The sequence below is a fragment of the Tenebrio molitor genome, chromosome 1 (assembly GCF_963966145.1).
Source record: "Tenebrio molitor chromosome 1, icTenMoli1.1, whole genome shotgun sequence".
Classification (NCBI taxonomy): domain Eukaryota; kingdom Metazoa; phylum Arthropoda; class Insecta; order Coleoptera; family Tenebrionidae; genus Tenebrio; species Tenebrio molitor.
The window spans coordinates 9321764-9342632 of NC_091046.1; the positions used below are offsets into that span (position 1 = coordinate 9321764).

The 20869-nt window shown below is 37.0% G+C and overlaps 1 protein-coding gene and 1 long non-coding RNA gene across 4 annotated transcripts in view; one reads left to right on the top strand and one right to left on the bottom strand.

Moving 5' to 3' along the window:
* LOC138141449 (protein bric-a-brac 1-like) overlaps positions 1-20869 on the bottom strand; it is a 289292-nt gene that overhangs the window by 66577 nt on the left and 201846 nt on the right. The window lies entirely within an intron of this gene.
* On the top strand, positions 1974-15440 carry LOC138141450 (uncharacterized). The gene is made up of 3 exons (XR_011163157.1): positions 1974-2068; positions 3436-3545; positions 15178-15440. It is a non-coding gene; the product is annotated as an uncharacterized lncRNA (long non-coding RNA).

A 20869-nucleotide genomic window follows, 5' to 3' on the forward strand; every position in this document is an offset into this window, starting at 1 on the left:
GTCATTTGGTCTGAATAAATAATGAACAAACTATTAAATTTTAAGACCTTATACATTAAAGATTAAATCAGTCATAAATCTGACCCTCAATGGCGTTGCAGATCATATCTTCGGAATTTGTTTATCGGTAACAACCGACTAAAATCAATTTTACGATTGCAATATTTCCCGGTACACCTGTGCTTATATTTTTAATTACCCTTTTAATAACCAATAAGGCAATAGCCGACATAAAACATATATGGACATCGAGTTCCCTGAATTCAATTAACTTTGCACTTTATTATATTATATTAGCACTTGGCACTAATTTTAATTTGTCTGTAGAACACTTGGAACAAGCGTCGCTTCAATTAAAGCTAATGTATTTTAATTACTTTCAAATTTATACAATTTACAATGAATAACATTTTACCGAGTGGGCTATTAACTTTACTATTTTCCTTGGACAATTTGAATCACAATAAATCTCGGAAAACGTCCGTAATTGATTCGTGTAATCACTTTGTAATGCAGACGCTGAATAAAATATTTACCGCTGGTCCTGGATTATTCAGATTTATTGGAAGGTACGTAGACAAATAACCTGCATCTTGAATTATAAAATTCCTCTAATAGGGGTCGGGAGAATCGATGGAAGTAAATTTTTGATGGTGGAATTTCTTACATTGAAATGAAGAAGCGGCCCCGCATTTAGAACGCACGAGAAAAATCAAGTCCCACCGCATCCATCCAACGGTCAAAATAAATCAGAATCGGATAGGACCGATAGGTTAATCCTGAAGAATACGACAAGAAAGATTCATACATTTTTCATGACATTGATATGGGAAAGGGGAGTCAGTCGCACAGTTGTACTGTGACAGTTAGATTTTCTTATCTTGATGGAAGGTTGGTTGTTGAAAATTTTGGAATTCGTAATGGTGATAAAGTATACAAAAGTGGGGTAATAAATATGCATATGTCCCAACATTAACATATTATTAAAGAAAACAAAATATAAAGTAGCCAAAATTGTAGGTATTTTTATTCAAAAACATACATTTCAACGTCAATTACCATCTTTTCTTTCTCCTTGGTCCTATTCTGGCGTATACACGTCGAGTTAGCGAGCGTCCTGGCCGTCAATTTAAATAATTGAATACATGAATTCGTGATAAGCCACGATGCATAGTGCATGAAGCAAATTTGATAATAAATAAAAATAAATAACGTCAATACCGACGAATTCTATAAATATTTATGCTGTTTAAAGTAATAAACAAGCTGCGAGATGGACGGAAGGAAGATATCTAAAATTGCTCCTCGTATTTTGCAATTTATGAGATCATTTTGTTTACATTGTATATTGTTTATAACGTGCATTTTACTGTCGATAAAATAATGTCGTTAAAATTTAATGGAAAACGAAATAAATTCTAACCAAATCACTAACTAGAAACTTGCCCGGTGAAAACCACTTTACCCTGTTGTGCCGGAAAAATCAAAGAAAAACAATCACCGCTCGCCCCCACATCGGTAGTTATTTCATCCGAATGCTGCAAACATCCCAACTAAATCGTATTTCCATCGGCTGCATTTTTAAAATACACGAATTTTCCTTTCGCCAAAAAAACAACTTTTCAATTTAGAGGGAGAACAGCGCGTACAATATATCTGTAGGTGTGAAAACAAGCATTTCCATTTGCTTGAAAACGAAGCAAACCAGGACTGAAATATTTATTTATCCACTTAGCGTTTACCGGCGGCAAAAAGTCATACAAATACGCCAGCTCGGTCTCCACATCGCAACGCATCCATCCTTTAGTCTGAAACTCTCAGTTTCAAGCTCACATTTATCTCGAAAGTGCTTCACCTACTCCATGTCGCACGACATTTTCAATTTCTTAAACTGCAATCAACACCAACAAAAATAAAAAAAAAAATCAACCATTAGAACCTTCATTCAGGAATAACCCCCCTTTCACAAAAAAAAAAAATCCTGTACATATTCGTAAAATTAAATGAATGAAAATGTCAATCTTAATTCTATGAAAGTTGTGTCTGCAAAAGTTAAGATCTCGTAGTGGTAAGTTGAAGTAAATTTTAATCTAGATCTTGAACGAAACATTAAAGGTTGAAACGTGTTTTTTTATAAATATCAAGATCTTGTGGTGTGGTTCAAGTAGATTTTAAACACAATTTTTTTGTCACGGGTTGTTGTAAACAATATTAATTTGAACGAATTTTAAAGTGAAGCTCAATTCAGAGAAATCTCTTTTTGCGAAAATTAACGTCTTGTGGTCATTAATCCATACAAACTGATGATAGAAGATCTGGGATATTACTTTAATCTTCCATTTCTATTGGGTTCAAAGGAGTTTACATTTTATAAATTTTTTGTAGCAATTAATATTTCATGGTGTGAGTTCAAATGAATGCTACTCGTAAAATCCTATCATGAACTTCTTAATCTGACTCATTGTTTCAAGATCTTATAATTGTGAATTCAAAGGATTTTTTTATTTTTTATTTCTCCTCAAAGCTGGCGTTGAAGAGTCGATTGTGAACGCACTACTCGTAAGTAGGTATGCAGAGAAAAAAACACAAACAACACAAAAAGTGAGGTTAGATTTAAACAACGTCAACCTTGAGGAGAAATTTAAATGAACACCCGATATATCTTCTTACAAGAATTAGACCTTGTGAGTATTTAAAACATTAAATTGAAGATCTCTTTATTTGTGAACACACATGATCTGAAATAGTAATTTTGTAAATTTTTATTACTTAATATGAAAAACTATTTCTATCCCAGAAATCAATCTTGTAGCTATTCCTTTATAAAAAAAAAGCCTAAGAACGAATAATGTCTATTTAATTTTTTAAGTAACAAAAAAATGGTAAATAACAAAACCAATATTTTCTCTATTTTCCTTTCAGTATATTTAATACTCAGTTATATCACAAAAGTTTTTAGCACATTTATCCATTTATCCATGTTTGTATCGTTCGTCTCTAACCGTGTTAAATTTCCAAAGTTAAAAAATAAGTTTAAGTACAACTATAGACCATTCCAGATACCTACATAGTGTTGAAATAATCATAAAATTTATTATTGGGTTAAGAACGCTACGATCGTGACAATGTAAATCTATGTGTTCAAACTTTCTAAATCATCTTGAAGCAATTTAGATCGTTTCCATTTTAAGCACGAGGCGTAGGTTCCTAAATTGATTTTTTTATTGATGCATTTTATCGCAAAAAAAAACACTTTATTAAGTTCCAACTTAACATTTATTTTTCAATAATAACAAGTCTACCCACACAATATTGGTTTTACTATTCACCTTACTTTTAATCAAAAGTAATTCTTTTTTATTGTAATTGAAAATAATACAACAACAATAAAAACGCCATTTGTTCGAGATATCAAATCAATAAATTGTTTCCAAGGAACGAGATAATTATCAGGAAACGAGTTGGACGTGTTAAAAACAGAAGCGATTAACCAACCATGCGGAGTCGAGGTGGCGGATTTGGACCAGAAAGAAAAAAAATTGCAGGTAAACACAAAATAAATTAGGGCGCAAAGTAACCCTTCCCGTTAAGCGGGCGAGATGATATCGTTGCACCGAATCCCTTAATAACTCATCCGGGATCTTGGGGCTTTTCCTCGCGTGGAAGGAAGACCGGACCGACGTGGGGCAAGATACCATCCATGCACACACCACGAAGCCAAGAGCAGCTGGTATCGATCCAGGAACCCGGCCTAGCAAAACCCGCCTGGCTACCAAATTATATAGTCTGGAAAATTGATGTCCGCCGATTTCATTTTCAGTCGATTTCACACCCGCATTGAAATGTGTCGGGAATATAATTCCGGGTCGAATAATTGAGTGAAATTCAAATTAAGCCGTGTTCGCTGGACCACACGTGCAAGGTTACCGAGTTCTTCTCCGTTCCGCATTGTCACCCGTACTGTCTACCCCACGTCGGCGGTCCTTATCCAGGGCGAATAAAAATCTACACGATAAATACGTTTCTCAGATGCTTTTCCGACCTGGAGAGGAAAAGTGTGTTGGCAACGTGGCTGGAAAACCCGGTAACAGAATTTCACACTTTGGCAGAAAGCCCAAGTTCGGGACGATTTTATGCTTAGTTTGGCTTAATCGCCGCTTGTGATGACCCATCGCCAGTTCGGCTCAAGTGTGTAATATATGGGAAAAAGTCCGATCCACTTAAGAGAATCCTAACATGATCTCGCACCCAGAACCGCTAAAAAGCCGCCTCGTAGCTGACAGGAAAGAATCTGCTGTTTTTTTTAATCTACTAATACCGATTTTTTTTCAGTTTTAAATGTATTTTTGGCCTCTTCAACTTTAATTTACACATTTTGAACAGCTACGGTATCTTGATTTTTACACGCTACCTGTCCACTTTACCGCACGGAGTGCGTAAACACTAACACAACAATTTTAAACTTAGTGGGATTTCCAAAAAATCTGTTAGCTTATCATATCATAAATAAAGTCCATTTATACTAAAACAAGATTCCGCTACCATTGATATCCGTTCAGTTTTCAAAAATGAACATGTTTTCGTCTCAAGTCTGATGGCGCCATCTTGTGGTGTAAATCGTAAGCATGCCAGTCTATCCGTATAACAGAATAAGTTTCTTGACAGGTTATGCAAAATTATTGCTTACAACAAATTTCAAATTTGAGAAAACGAGTAACGAGTCGCGGTCGTGTTTCAAACCAAACACTTCGCGCTGTAAAATGTAGCTTACCGCATACGTAATGCAAATAACTTTTTTAAAAAAGCAACTGTTACTAAGATGAGGGAAGAATACAAAAAAGTTTTTCCGTGGGGTGGATATCTTCGCATTTTTCGTTTTATAAAAAATTGTAGATATCTGATTTACTCTTTTTATCTTTGGAACAATTTCACCCATGTAAATAACATTGGAATAATCTTAGGAGTTAATATTTTTGGTCTACTTACACATTACAAATACAAAAAATTATTAATTTGTTCGAAATCTTCCAAGTCAAAGAAGAAAGCAAAGAGAAATAAGAAATAAGCCAGTGGTTAGACACTTTGCACAAATCAAGCTGATGGTGATGTCCGAGTGTAGTTAATGTTGAGATCATCAGACAGAAAACAGTGGAGATTTTGTCTTGTGCAAGTGAAGATCGTGAGGTTTTTGGGAAGATTTGCGAGTGACCCGGAAGACGCTTCGGAGGTGGAAGCGGCGGCGGCGGAATCGTTCTGGGTCGCAATAATCGCAAAGTTAATTGATGATATTTTAAAGTTAGACAGCAAACGAGGTCCTAAATCATCTGTAGAGTAAATGTTAAGGTGGCAACATCGGTAAAGTTTGTAAGTGATGTATGCGCATTGTAAATTACTCCGCCATTAGCGCGAGGTATAGCGAAGCAGCCGAAACAATAAGATGCAGCGGTTCGGCATTAGCGATATGCATTATCTTAGGATATTACGAATGTTTCGTAATAACTTGGAAATATATTCACTAACTAGAAACTAAAACTTTCAATGGAGGAGGGGATTAAGCCGGGAATATCCAGATGGAAAATTTAATATAATGCAATATTTAATATATTATATAGAGAAATGCTGGAGCTCTCCGGAGAAATTAATTTCTCCGTAATCCAAGACGGGCAGTAATTAAGTAGGGTGGAGCGCACTGGCGCTTCCTCTTGGAATCCCAACGATCTATCATTGCGTTTACACCAAACTCCTAAGATCCTCAGTAATTAGAATCAATCGCATTCTTCACTTCTTCATCGCCGCCCGTTTATGAAAGAATTTTAATTATTCGAAATAGGCAGTCTGCCACCTAAGCGCGCGGCACATTTATCCAAATGATAAGGACCGGAGATAAAAAACGAGACGGTTTAATTACATAAGTTAATCCTTGTAAAAGTAGGATTCCGGAATATTATTCGGGTCTCATTTTGGGCGACGGATTAAGTTCGGGGATAGAATTTATGTAATATTCTGGCAAATGACATCAATAGTTATCTGTATGGTGTAAGACACGTTTGAAACGAGTCGTTAAACTCGCAGTTAGAACCTCGTTAACGTTTTAATTGTTTTGTTGAGTTATCTAAAGTCTGCGCAGATGCTGCACTTTCAGATTACTAAGTAGATTTATCCGAGTCCTAGTTAGGACGAGGCAATTTTCATGACCCGGTATTAAAATTAAAGCAATACATATTATATATTGCCCCTCGAAAGTTTCCGTTAATATTTTCAGATATTCTCAAGTTTCACCATAATATGCAAATTTCTCAAATGCTAGTACATCTCGAAACTTTCCAAGATACGTTTTTACATGAAATATGTGCCCTCGTCTGCGTATATATTCTAATTTAAAATATAGAATACAAATTTATACGAAGCGCACCGAACGGAGTTCAATTCCCTGTGGAGACGTTCAATTTGATAAATGTGAAATAAATATTAACCAGAATTTACCTCTCTTACCAACTAACTTTATTCATCCACTTTAATACTTTTAATATTCGATAAAAGAATTATTTACTCGTTGATTATTAATTTCTGTTTGCCCTTCTCCTACGGATTTAATCTCGCATAATTGATTCCCGATTAGCAAATTAAACACACAAAAAAAAACCGACTTAAAGGAAAACGAATTTTATTTACACTGGAACACTCAAAGAAAATTTTATATTTAGCCATCCTCACTGTCGTTTGAAGTATGTTTTCTCCAATTAAACATTAAAACAACCCCGAACACCGAACGCTCCACATTCCTAATTGAAAAAATAAATGTCCTCGAATAAATCCGATGCCGAAAATTTCCGCTCGAACATTTTTCAGGATTGTAAAGACGTCCTCGACATGTTTGCACATATAGATACAGTTGTTCGTATCACATACAAGTGCATAAATCGTCATCCATCTCGAATAAATATACAAAATACATGTGCATACATATGTAAACGTAATACCATAGTCAATGGTGATAAAAATAGAGCACATATCGTTGTGAAAAAGTAAAAAATACCGCTTCATTATCAAAGTGTCGAACCGTATTGAACATGTATGATTCATGTTTCGAAACGACAACTTCAATGTAAAAATATGCACTTCTCTTGTCATAAACAGGACATATATTGCACTATACATTATTAATATGCTATGAAAAATGAATCAAAAGGATCCATGCACTTGCATTTCTTTGCGACGTTTCTTGCCCGTCTTTCGACGTATTTTTAAATGAGACCTGAGACGGAATACGAACGACTAATTAAAAAACTAATCTCAAAAATAATAAATACTGCTCCTAGTATTGTTTCCTAGGAACAATCGCGCTTTCTTTGATTTGCTTTATTAAATGCTCGAGCACTCATAGCGACGTTCTTCCCCCAACACAATTTTAAACTCTTCAATTGCTAAAAAATGTCTGCTCCATTCGGCCCATCTCACTGCAACTCCCAACAGCACTTTCTGCACCTGTCTCGCAGTCGCATTTTCTTCCTTTTTGAGCTATACTCGCAGGTGCAGAATTCGGCAGTGAATCATCTATAATAATAACTTTATTGGGCGCCATAAAATTAACGATATTTGAAGAACAGTTAAGAATATTTACGAAACTCTTTTACATTTACTGTAAACTGAATCTTGCGCAAGATCTCCAGATTTATCAATGCAATAACAGGTTTACGATTTATGGGAGCAACTCCCAAAATTACGTTCTTCGCGAAGCTCACCAGGAACAGGTGAAAAAGTTCCGGAAGTTGTTGGAGTGACAAGCTCGGAGACAGATCCAGATCCGAGTTGGGATCGTATTCTTCGAAAATGCGGTAGTCTTGGTTACTGAACCTGGACAACCTTAATTAGATGGTGGCCAACAGCTAATTAAATCTTCTGCCAAATAATAATTGGCAGGCCGACATAAACTACACAGGCTTGGCAGAACCGCCAGGTGATGTTTGAGCATACGTGTCAGGGATAATTTTTTTTTACGATCGTATTAAAACAGCACACTTTAGGCGTCCCACATTTTCAATGGCGCACGAAGCTCTCGTACGTTTTTTCAGAATTAAAAAAATATAGATGCGGCATGTACAGCGAGTCGTTGTTATTTTTAGAAAGCTGTGACGTGAAATTTTCCACACAGTAACTCCGAAGTGAAAAAATATGAAAACAATGGGAAAGTCGAATACGATTTTCAATATAAATTTTAAAAAGTAAATTGAATCGAATTGAATAGAAATGTTGAAACTCGCAATTTTTGCGAATGCCAAAATAAGCATTATTCGAAAAAATATTACTTCCAGCATCCGTTCACGACAGAAATAAAGCTCGATACAATTGTGCTTTGATGATGGTAAAACTCTGCACAAAACAAAAGCGCTTTAAAAATGTATAATTTTTTATTGACACATGAACGTGTTTAAAATACGCGTTCGGTTTTTTCGCGACTGCACCAGAAGTTTGTCGGTGGTTATAAATTCTTTTCCGGAATCTGTCCGAGATCAAAGCGTAAGAGTTGGAGGTCCTGGGGCGCCGGAACGTTTGTGACGCTAGCGCCGCGACGCGAGGCAGGTCAGTAACAAAGCGACGTCGTGCCGCGTGCCGATGTCTTTATACTTTACGAGACTTGCACCTTTTCTCGTCCTGCGACTCCGGATCGATTCCTGCGACACAAAAACACGTCCCGCTGGAAGTAGACTCGCCCGCCGCCACTGACGCTTTTCCAAAACGGCACGTGACACGTCCGCCACAATCGCGAATTAAAACGATAAAGAAAAGCGAGAACGAGCCAAATTCGGCGTTTTGCCTTTCCGATTCTGAACCCCGGAGCCGTCAGCATTCTGCGGTCGACAACACAATTAACAGCCTCCCCAGCCAGCCAAAACCTTCTACAACCTCCACCACGCTAATTAAAACATCTACAAACGAGATTTTTAGGGTCGGCGACATTGCCACCATTGCCGCGAATCTCAGAATTAACGCAGACATTTAGCCACAATGTGGATTTTATTTTATTACTTTGAACCGGCGCAACATCTCTCATTTCGGATCCGGAGCACAAGTCCTGAGATGATTGCGGTGATTTTGATCGGCGATAATTTTGAAAAATGGACCGCTTCTACCTGACCATTAATCAAATTAGAACAAAATCTGACTACAATGTTACACCGACCACGTATAATTTTGCAATTTATTCGGGAAGAACCGGCCGAATCCATTATATGTTTAATTTAATAACGCAATAAATTGCGAGAGTTTCCAGATTATTAACAATTTACATCATACACATTATAATACAAATTATAAAGCTAAAATATGGCACATACTCGGTTGACGCTTTTAAGTCCCTAATATGAGCAATAAAATTACGTGTGCGGTTGAAGATAAAATTTACAAATTTACTATAACTGCACTAAGCAACGTTTATGAGCAATTTCGGACTGCAAACAAGAAATTAAACTGGAGTGTATTTTAAGCGGGGCATTAAAAGAAAATCTTGTGACAGATATGTGGTTAGGGAGGCGTGCGTCTGTGTTCTTTTTAAACGCGATTGTGTGTCACTGTTAACTGTCTTTTAATTGGAGTGATTTATTGGTTCCGCACCAACAACCGCGACCATTAAAAAAATTAAATTAAAACTTAGGTGACCACGATTTAAAAATAAATTGAAATGAGAAAACGCAAATCCGTTTTTAATTATTTTAATCTAAAGAATTAATTTTGATTTCGGCTTATCAAATAATATATCCAAAATCGAATCGTAATTTAAGTTGCGACGCTTACGTAAACAAAAATAATTGGAATATATTTTTTTTAATTGAAATTTTCACAACACGTGGTGACTTGTGTTGTGATAAATGCTAAAATAAATCTTGCATAGAAACACCAACTGCACATTGTGCGTTTTCCATTCCATTAAAAAATTTACGCTAGGACCCGGCATTGCGCAAAAGTCAGATTGTGAGAAATAGTAAAGCGAAGCTGCAATGATGATTTGATCTGGATCTGGAATTGCTTTACACAGAGAAAATGATTCACTACTCCTTCTGGCGTGGTGGACCCTTAAAGGTGTCATTTAGTCGAGGATGGCATCAAAGGTCAAGTTCACAGATCTCCACCGAAACAAATGTAATACGAGAACCCGCCGACTCCGAGACCCTTTCGCAACTCGACCCCTCGCCGAGCAACGAGCAATCTTCAATTTTGCCCCACTTCAAAAATAGGAGCGTCGCTCAAAGTAATTTATGGAAAAGTGGATCGGATTAACAATTGTAATAGTCCATTTGGCAACCAGATGACAGAAAGGACAATCCGAACACACAAATAAAATATCAATCAAGTTTTTTTTTGTATTTCGAAATAAACAAGAGATCATAAATTTGGGACTTACATTTCTGCGTACGACAGCAGCCCCCGTTTAATAATAAAGTCACCGGGTATACATTCATACAAGTTTTATCACTACGTAGATAGATGTATATATTATACATGGTCGATGTAAACAGGCTGGTACTGTGAGCGGGTCACCGCAGTAAGAGCCCTCGGCATGAACGCACTTCAAAGTCATAAGCAAAATACCCCTCAAGAACCAGCGCGAGGGGCTGCCATTGCTGCCATCAGAAAACATATATAAAATGCATAAAACGCATAAAGAATTTTTTCGTCGGCAATTCCGCGCAACAACGACCCGAATTCTGACGACCCGTGATCCGGGTCGGAGTCACACGAAATCTGCCAAATCGTGATCGAGAATTAGACTCGTGCAAAATTTGACGCACAGATCACGACCAAGCTGTATGCAAAGTGGGTTGCGATTTGCCTCTTAATAAATCTCACTTGTGGGTCGAAAGAGTGTTGTGCAACTCCAGAATGTCGAAATTCCGGTGAACATTTTCAAATACACGTATTATAATAATAGACGATTGTCGGTAATTGAGGTAAAAAATCTTGATGATCCGAAGATATGTCGGCCCGCAGTAAGACAGTCCTGAATATCATAATTTAAAATTTGGTGCCTTCCAGGATTCCAAAAAGTACGAAACGCGACTCCATAATTAACACTTTCAACCGTCAATTTACGTAAAATCGGAGTAGCCAACGTTATAAACAGTTCCGACATATCAATTTGGACCTATAAAATAAAATTTCGGAGTACGCTGAAATGTGTTTAAGATTGCACAGTGCGTACGCCAAAGTGCATCGAGTGGTGGAGTGGATGATTAAAAGCAGCAATTACTGATCGAGTCCTTAATAATACTTCGAGTAACCGTTTCTCTGAAATCAAAACATAAAAATAAGAGAATGCATAACGAGGCACGATGAAAAGGTATATTTTCAGTATTCATTGACAGAACCTGCAATCTGCAGTGGTTTGAAGTAAATAATAAACCTTATTATAAATGTTTTATGGGCCCATCAAGAGAACCTCGCATTGTATAAAACATATCGAATCTCATCTTGTCAAATGCATAGGAACTAGCGCATTCACAGGTTGACATCGTGTATTTATAGTGCGTTTTATGAACGATGTTTGTGATTTATTTATTCCAATGAGATTGATTTTCTTTCGAGAATGTTGCTCCGCAAGCCTAGGCCGTGTACTTGTGAAGCTCTAACCACTTTACGACCCCAATACGATTGCATTTTTCTGCACTTCATTACAACGCGATTGTTTCGAGTCACCTTTACACAAATAGTCGCAATTTGTAGACCACCTACGTTGCAGGTTCGATTCGTTCCTTGTGCAGTTAAAACATTCCCCCACGAAAAATTCTTAGATTCATGCAAACCGACCATTTACTTGAACCACACGAGGTTACACCCACTTCGTTACAATTAGAAACTTATTACCGGCGGGCGTCTAGAAACGCAAAGTTTTATTTTCTCGTGTGCATTTTTACTTTAGCACTCTGGATGGAATCTGAATATTGATTGTATGTAGTAGTTTGACGAAAATAATTTAACAGAGATGCGGTGGCACAAGTTGATTGTTTTGTTTCTGGCATTTGAGGAGGCGTCTTAAGAGGGATAGATCTGGAATTAGCGAACACGTTCGCAATTTCTCCCTTAACTGGTGGCGTCAACCGCAGCAAACACCCTCAGCGTTGGTAGTGCAAGTAAGTATTTAAATTATTCAGGGAAATCGGTGGCTTCCATTTGGACAATGCATCTTCGGTGCGATCCCGACGTAGGTTAACATTGCATTGCAATATAAGTAAATTAATATTAATCCGGCTACAAACTAATAGAGCAGCGTGGTTCCACCCGATTTAATAATATAATAGGACACACAGTGCTAATCGCATACCTGAGTATAGCTGATAGCAAAAGCGTCGATTACACAAAAGAGCAAAACATTCAAAGTGCAAATACGCGAATTGGCCGGTCCCATTGTTTGACGGCCGCTATAATAATAATTGATCTGTTTTTAATCCTGTTTTTGTTAACGGCAATGAAAACTATCATGCGGTTATTTGCAACACTTTACAAATGCCCGGCATTATTCCCGGATTGCGAATCTGAAATTATCTGCACTGTCAATTAAAAGTTAATTTTCATTATAATATAATTCGAGCTGTTACCGCTGGGGCACGACTCTTGATAACGTGAGCCACTGAGCCAACTTCCAATGTAATTTAACATTTGGATGGCACTGCCGGAATGTAATATTACATTTACGCAAGTTATAATTAATGTGCCGCCATATAACTCTCCGCCACACCGCCACCGCCTGCTCCAAGTGCGAGCCCAGAAACCGCCACAGTCCCGCCCGGGACGCCGCTCACCGCCGCCGCGAGCCAACCTTCGCCGAAAGCGAATCGCAAATCGCACCCCCACCGACTTAACACCTGCTTCGAACCGAACAAAGAACCATCAAGATTGTCGCCATCCGGCACCCCTGCCAACACCGAAGAGCTGTTGGCCCAAGAAAAGTCCAAATAGAATCTAGCTCATCATCTACTGCACATTAAACTGCAAAATAACAGAGAATTTCTTAAAAAATAACGAATCACAAACAATCTAAACATGTGGAGAACAGAAAATGTTCATTAATTTTCTTCTTATAATCTGACCAAGATATTTAGAATGACAGGTCTATATTTGGTTGTGATAAGTTGTTCCAAACGTGTTTCAGAAGGATTTTTAAAACCGAATTTTTTGAATTCTATTTGCTTAATAGTTCTTGGACCTCAACGTCTAAAATAAACTACATCCTTTTCCTTATGTCTCTTCTAATCCTTCTGCTTCTAAAGGGAATTAAAGATGTTTATTTTTCGAAAAGAACAATGATGTGCCAAAAAATTGTAATAGACGTAGTTTCCACATATTAACCAGAAAATGCTTTATAGATTGTGACTAGGTTCTACTCTAAAAATGCAGATCTACTTTGGAAGAAGATACCTAGTATGGACAAGGTCGAGGTGCGCTCAGCAGAGTTTGCGTAAGCCTTAATAGCCAAAAGGTTAACGTTCTTGTTGGCAAAATGAGTGCGTGATGATTTAAAATAGAATAAGCAGTTAGAAAAAACAATAGTAATACGTAGTAAGTGGAAAAATATAAACGGAGAGAACAAGAAATTATTGAATGGAGGGATAACGGGACTTTTGGCCGCCAAGGAATTGCCTTCCACAGTCTAGTGCTTTACGTCTTGAAGGGGTGAAATGTCTGATGTGAAAATTAAACGTCGGAATACAATTTTCTTTTTATTCTGGGGCCGTGGATGAATTTTGTTTTTTTATTAAAGCGATTTGAAGTTTAACTATAAAAGTTTGCGTCGAGTCAACAATATAGAGAAAGTTGGGAGGCATTTTTATATGAGAAAAAAAATCCGTTCCAGTAGTGTGTCTTTAAATTAGGTAGAGAAATGGTGGTGCAGCCACGTCTAAATCTCTCGCGCGTGTAGATGTCTCGAGTACAGGGGGGAAACATCAATAGGTTCCCGCTGGATCGTCGGGAGCGTGGCTGGAATTAAAAAAGGCAAAAAAATCATAAATCGCTACAATGCAAAATGGTCTTGCGTAGACGTGCAAATGAAGACGAAGTGGATGCAGTGGTGGCGATATGGCGTCGTCGTAATTCGGACGGCGAATTAATCAAAGTTTAAGCTCCGTAATAATGTGCAGTGCCTGTACGTCAGCATTATTCCTATTTTACAGCAAAACTCAATCAGGGACTAATATATTAGAGCTGTAAATTGGCAATCAATGTTTCCATGCATATGTATGTGTGTGTGCTGGAGTACAGGTAGGGCCCGTGCTCGCCATGTAATAACAACGCTAGATTGCATCGTATATTAAGCAACATCCAATATAGATAGGACAGTTTTAAAATCAAATTTTCTCTATCTATCATGTGTACGGTTTATAATTTCCAGCATTAATACAATGCACAGGATGTTAATCTGCAATAACCGTTCGCGCTCTGGGATTTGCTCCGATAACATTGCGATTCCGATTCCGAATCGTAACGGCTGATGTTGCTCCATGTATCCAATTTAAGGTCCATATAGCGATCCCGGTCTTTCCAACGTTCCCGCCAGCCGCGCCTTTTTATTTGGGAAAAAGCAACTGGTCGTCCATAAAGAAATAAACGAATTAACCCGTTCAAATTAGCAAAAGTAAATATTTTCAGGTTAAATCCGGCATTTCGGCCCTTTTAAACGAGCTTACTTCTGGAAAATTTATAAACGCTCCATCGCCGAACAACCATTTTTCCCTGTTAGGACTTTTTAGTTTCGTTCATTTTACATCTGATCCTCCCTCCCATCATCATTCGTCCAGACAAAAAACTGAAGAAAGTCTTGTGTTATTTCCAGCTGACTGGAAATGACTGAATCTTACTTGATAGCCACAATGTCTACAGCGAAATTTTTCTAAAATAAATGTAGCATTTTTTTAAATACATACTGATCTACACCCATTAAATTACAGAATTAAAAAAGAAATGCAACAATGCAAGCACAGTTTAATTTAAAAAAGAAGTAAATGTGTTAAAAAACTATTTTTTCGATACCTCCCTAGAAAGTGAGTCGGTCTATACCAGTGGGTGGAAACTTTGACTTTGGCTCATCGTTTTTCGCTCACTGTCTTTGACTCACTGGTTTTCATTCACGCATAATTTTTTAAAAAATTTCCAATTCTTTCTGATAACGTAATTTTTATTTTTTAGGCAACATTTGGTACCTCGGCTCTTCCAGGAAGACATCATCAGGAACATATTATTCTTATCATCCATTTCCACAACGTGCACGCACACACAACCACTTTATGGACGTTACAGAACTTTGTTTTTTCTTACTGTAAATAGCTATAATTTTAGGAGTTTAAGGTACATACTTAAAAAAATATTTTTATTTTTTCTATGAACTAAGGAAATTTGGAAAATCCAAGAACTTTATGTAAACCTTGTATGGACTTATTATAATTCGTTTGAAATTATTTTGCTTTTTTATTTTACACAAGAATCATAAGTTTAAAAAAGAAGAAAAGAAAACAAAATAAAAAAATGTAATGGCAGCATTTAGAATTGGATTTTATTTATTTAACAGTAATTGAATTAATAGCAACAGTTTCAGAAAAAAAAGACATCTTTAAGACGGGATAAGGTAGAAACACAGGATCTAAAGGAAATCCTTTAATAAAGATTTTAAGACCGAATTTCTATTAATCTACCACAACTACTAACAAATTTCAGTATTGTATCGCTAAGAAATCATTTATAAGACTTCACCTGATAACATTGTCTTGTCATGTACGTAAATTTCAGTTTTATATTCTCGTAATTCTTGTTTCATTTTTCCACACAAGATATGAAGTCATATTTCATTTTTGAAAAGAGAACCCATTATTGTATCAAAACAAGAATCCAATAAATCTGATGAGAATCAGTTCCAACACAAAACTTCCTTTGCGACTTCAGAAAAGTTTGCTCGTCCAAAATGTCGCGTCTATTTTCAAAATAACTTATTTTCTATTCATTGACAACTTCCATAATAGAGTACGGAATTCTCATTTTTTTCATTTTTCCGCAAGTGAAACATTCCAAACTTAGTACATATTACCAATCAAAATCGAAGTTTTCGAAATCTAAAGCAAACATTGATCAATCCGTTTTACTCAAATGATAGATATCTTATCAAGAATTAACAATGCAATTTAAAATTAACTGTTTTTTTATTCTTTACATCACAAGGTAGGCAACAAAAAAAAGGAATGTCATGAGAGACATCCAATTGAAAAATAAGTGTAGCATCATTAGCTGTCAATTTTTTTTGTAAAAGAGAAGTCTAGAACAAAAGAACTGAACACCCTCCAATACGTATTTCAGAAACCGTTGAATGAGCTAAAGAAAACTCGATTTGTCATTTATTACAACAAATGAAGGGAGGATCAAGATCAAAAGAGAGAAAAATTTTGAAAAGCGATTTGAACACTGTCTTGGTTTCGAAATAATCCCATTCCTGATTTCTTTTCTTCTTTACATGGTGAAGGTACCACCACCTGCTGGTGGTGAGAAAAGACGTGAAGCGATGTGGCCGTGGTGTTGGAAATGCATCACGTGTTAGCCCCGGAGTTGCTACAGGCATTTAGCTCTGCATTTAACATCGACAATCCCGGTGTTGATAATTTTTGAGCCTAATCCGACAGTGGCCCGTGCCGCGAAGAGCAGAGTGGGTACTAAATAGCGTTCGTTTAGTAACATCAATCATCGCTGTTTTACCGGGAGAGATTATGGTCCGTCCGGCACTCTCTGTAATGCGATCATCGGACCCACAATCGCTCGATCAATCGATATAATGCAATCATTGTGTGTTAATTATGAAATACTATCGCAAAGTGTTGACCGCTGTTTGATTTCCGCCGCTATTTTAGTTCAAAATGTCATTTTAATACGGTAGTGTTGTGCGGTTGCCCGTTTTGACGGCTTCTGGTTTGTAATATGATTATTTATTATAATTGCCGGTTTTATTGGACTATTACGACTGATTGAAATCGAACAAATTTATTGAATCGCTGCCGAAAAACGACGCGTTTTTGGGCGTCCGCTCCTGATCCGTGGCGGCGACTCTTCGGCCTCCCAGCGCACTCCAAGACGGTACCACCGAGGGTTCCCCGGGTGGACGATGCGGCAGGGCAAGTTGGGGCGCGGATCGGGAATAAAAACGATGCGAAACCGTAACTCGCGAAATTAGAAACTCACCTTTATTGTGTTTGCGAAATCTTTCATAGAAATATTTTATTGCCGTTGTTATACCCAATAAAACTTTCGGAGTCGGTCTATCAGTCAACAAAAAAATACATTGTTGGTAGTTTTTACATTTTATAATGTTTCCTGCTGCAATATACAGCCCGAACGGGGCTCATAAAGTCGGATATGGTCTGCAATTCTGATCACCGCCCGTGTAATGGAAACATCCAATAGGCACCGTATAAAAACTTTTCATATAACATAATAAAACTCTGCACTACGTTTGTTTATAAATGTGTTCATATTGTAGACTTATACGACATTATGTATACTGGAAACGCATTTAAAACGCCCGCCTTACTTAATTTCATCCGCCCGTATTTGAAACAGGTACTTTACTGCACCATAAAAGTCTCAATAACTAAATTTCCAACGCCCGTATTTATACGACATTATATTTCGACGTTCATCAAAGTAAATGTATTTATTATGTTTACACATAAAACTTAATCTACATCTTCAACGTCGGAGCGGTTTTTACACTTTTCCAAACTCGAGCAAAAGTGGAGCAACCAGGGGAATTCTGCAGACCCGGTCCTCCTCCACGCAATCCGAAATTATTATTTTCCCTTTTAATTATTTAAGCACGAGATGGCATCTCATAAAGCACACGCCGCAACTTTTCACTACTAGGTAAATAACTATTTTCAAGTTAAGTCGCATTCCTCCAAAATTGTTTGAGAATTAACCATCTAAATGGCCACTTGTTTTACGAAAACACTGTCCATTATTAAACAGGACCATTGTCATGTCAGTAATCATGAGCTATCCATGGAATAAAATACAGTCGCGACCATTTGAAATTACTGTAATTAGGTAGTGTGACCTATAAAAATGTCAAATCTTATTTTAAAACTTGTTACAGTTACGGTTAAAACTAGTTGATTTATTTTTTTGCATGATGAATGTTAATAATCTGTTTTCGTTCAGGAAACTACATTTTAATTTGATTGACATTTCTGGTTTAATTTCTCAGCAAACAGCACTGAAATTATCTACCTGTTCATTATCTTATTTTTGTAAAAAACCACGTTACTAACTAGAATCATAATCATAGTTATCAGAATGAAAAGCTGCACACACAACATAAAATGTTCACTTTATTTAATTACGTTTAGAGGTAGTCAGTGTTTCAGGAAAGGAAAAAAATATATTGAAACTTGTTGTACTCGTCAAAAGTTGAAAGTAAAAAAAAAACGGACTAAACAAACGAAATTTGAAAGAGTTCGCTTCTTAAACTGGAGAATTATTGTATATCCGTTTAATACCATAAGCAAGAACAGCGAAAAAAAAAGATTAAAATTGGATGTGAGATCCAATAGTTATTTATGTGACGAGCTTAGTAAATTAATCTTTACGGGCGCGCTGGCACTTGTTGGACGAGTGACGTAAGGAACGAGTCTCCATAAGTCAGTAAGCCCAGTAGTTTTGATTACTTATTTTTTGATGAGCCTTGTAAAGTCTTTACAGGTCTCTTCTACGTGCCTGTTATATATTACAGGGCTCTGCCTGTAATTACCCATTTAGTTAGTTACAACAAATGCCTATAAAGTGTCATTTACTTAGAAGATGGAAATAAAGCTTTTTTACAGGGACGCAAAATAAAGAATTTCTTGTGGCATTTAGAAGTGGTAACTCAATAGTTTTTGAATTAACAAGTTTCTGTTGCTGAGATATTCTGACTTGATCTATTGACTATCTATTATCTGACTTGGAATATTATAGAAAGAAGAGAAACTGATGGAGAGATATTAACGTCGATTGTGAACGCACAATTCGTCCTTCTGCAAAGTAAAAACACAAACAACGCAAAAAGTGAGGTTAGATTTAAACAACCTGATTCGTGATCTGTAATACGTGGTGCGTTCACAATCGACTCTTCAACGCCAACTTTGAAGAGAAATTTAAATGAACACCCGATAGATGAGAAAGCAGTATTTGTACAACAGTTGAGTTGGTGCTCCAAATTCACTTTGTAGATGAAGAATAGATGGATGCATTGCAGATGTTAGTAAAAAAACATTTAATACATTTACGTGGTAACTTGTCACCACGTCTTTACTCCAACATCTTCAAAATTTTGTTTTCAGTTGGAGGAATAAAAAGTACTTATTACTAGACAATAAAAAAATGTTCAATGGAGGTAATTTTCATGAAGGCAAATTTTAATAATACATTTATCAGAGAGTCGAGTGTGGGTGTTTGATCCCCGGGGCGGGTATGGTCACTGAAACAGTGTAAATGTTTGTTAAAATTCGGTTTCGGTTAAATTAATAATACATGCCCCTCCAGAATTATAGTCTTGTTGCGAATCAAAAATGCGTAAAAAATGTATCTCTTTCCGGTGGTTTTTAAACGTGAATAAAAAGGGGGCGTACGCTAATGAACACGAAAACTGGATGCAAATCAGCCAGAAAATACAGTTAACGTAAAACAAAGTAACGACTTTGTATAAGGTTAATTTGTAGGCAAAAGCAAATTACTTAGGCGGGCAGAAACGCATAAAAATGTGTTTCGCAATTAAAAAACTGCGAACGACAACCGTCGACTATCACGAAAGGACGGAGCACCCAACAAATCACATCGAAAACAAGCCCGCGGTGGCGATAAACGCACCAAATTACCCAAACTAGTGTGAACATTAACATGAACAAGTAACTAGATAAAATCGTAACGGTGGATAACATGAGAACGCATGAGTGGACCCCATTTCACGCACGGGCCACCGGAATCTGTGATCCCTACAGCCGCATTCATTCACACTTGGTTGCCACGAATATGCTTAAACTGACCACCAGAATTAATTGAAAACCAAAGAGATACCACATTTGTTACCTTTCGGCTCGAGGAGTACACTTTGATGTGCGCGTTCTGGGCCGCATCGACGGACGAACCGCGCCCCACTCTCTGAATCGCATTTTAATAAATTAGAATGGACGTTTGGTTAACCGGAGACTTTTTTAATTGCGAAATCGGGAGGAGAATCCGTGTGAACTGTGTTGTAAAGCGGGGGACAATGAGGGTAGGTCAGGTTTAGGATGACACACAGCAGGATACACAAACCTGCGAGGGAAACAAGGTAAAATTAAAATATGGTGACTACACGACACGATCTAACGGATAGGGGTGAGATTCCTTTCGCAGAAACAAAATTTCGCTTGCAACTCGGTGATAATCTGCACGTTTACACAAAAGAGAAAACAGAATTACTAAATTAAATAAGACGACTGAAATATTCTTGAAGAAAGCTACATCATCAATAATTATCCTTGGTCTTCGATCACTAACAGGAGCATGAGCTCATTACGAAAAAAGACTAAGGAATGTTCACGCAAGAATTCAATCAGAAAGTGTCTTGTAGAAAGTTATTATAATCATTCCTGCTCTAAATAAATTAGAAGTGTGATCGTCGCAGGATTCGACCGATACTGTCCCAGACTCTCGTTAGGAGATAATTCAGGAAACAATGCAGTCTAATTAAGAGACTCTACATCACTTCCTTCTGAGAAGTCTGCAATTACTCCGGCAGTATGTTTGGAGCTTTCTCCACCGGAAAATAGAGCTTTCAATTTTTCAAACGCATGTCAATATAATACAATTTTGTCGCCAAGCA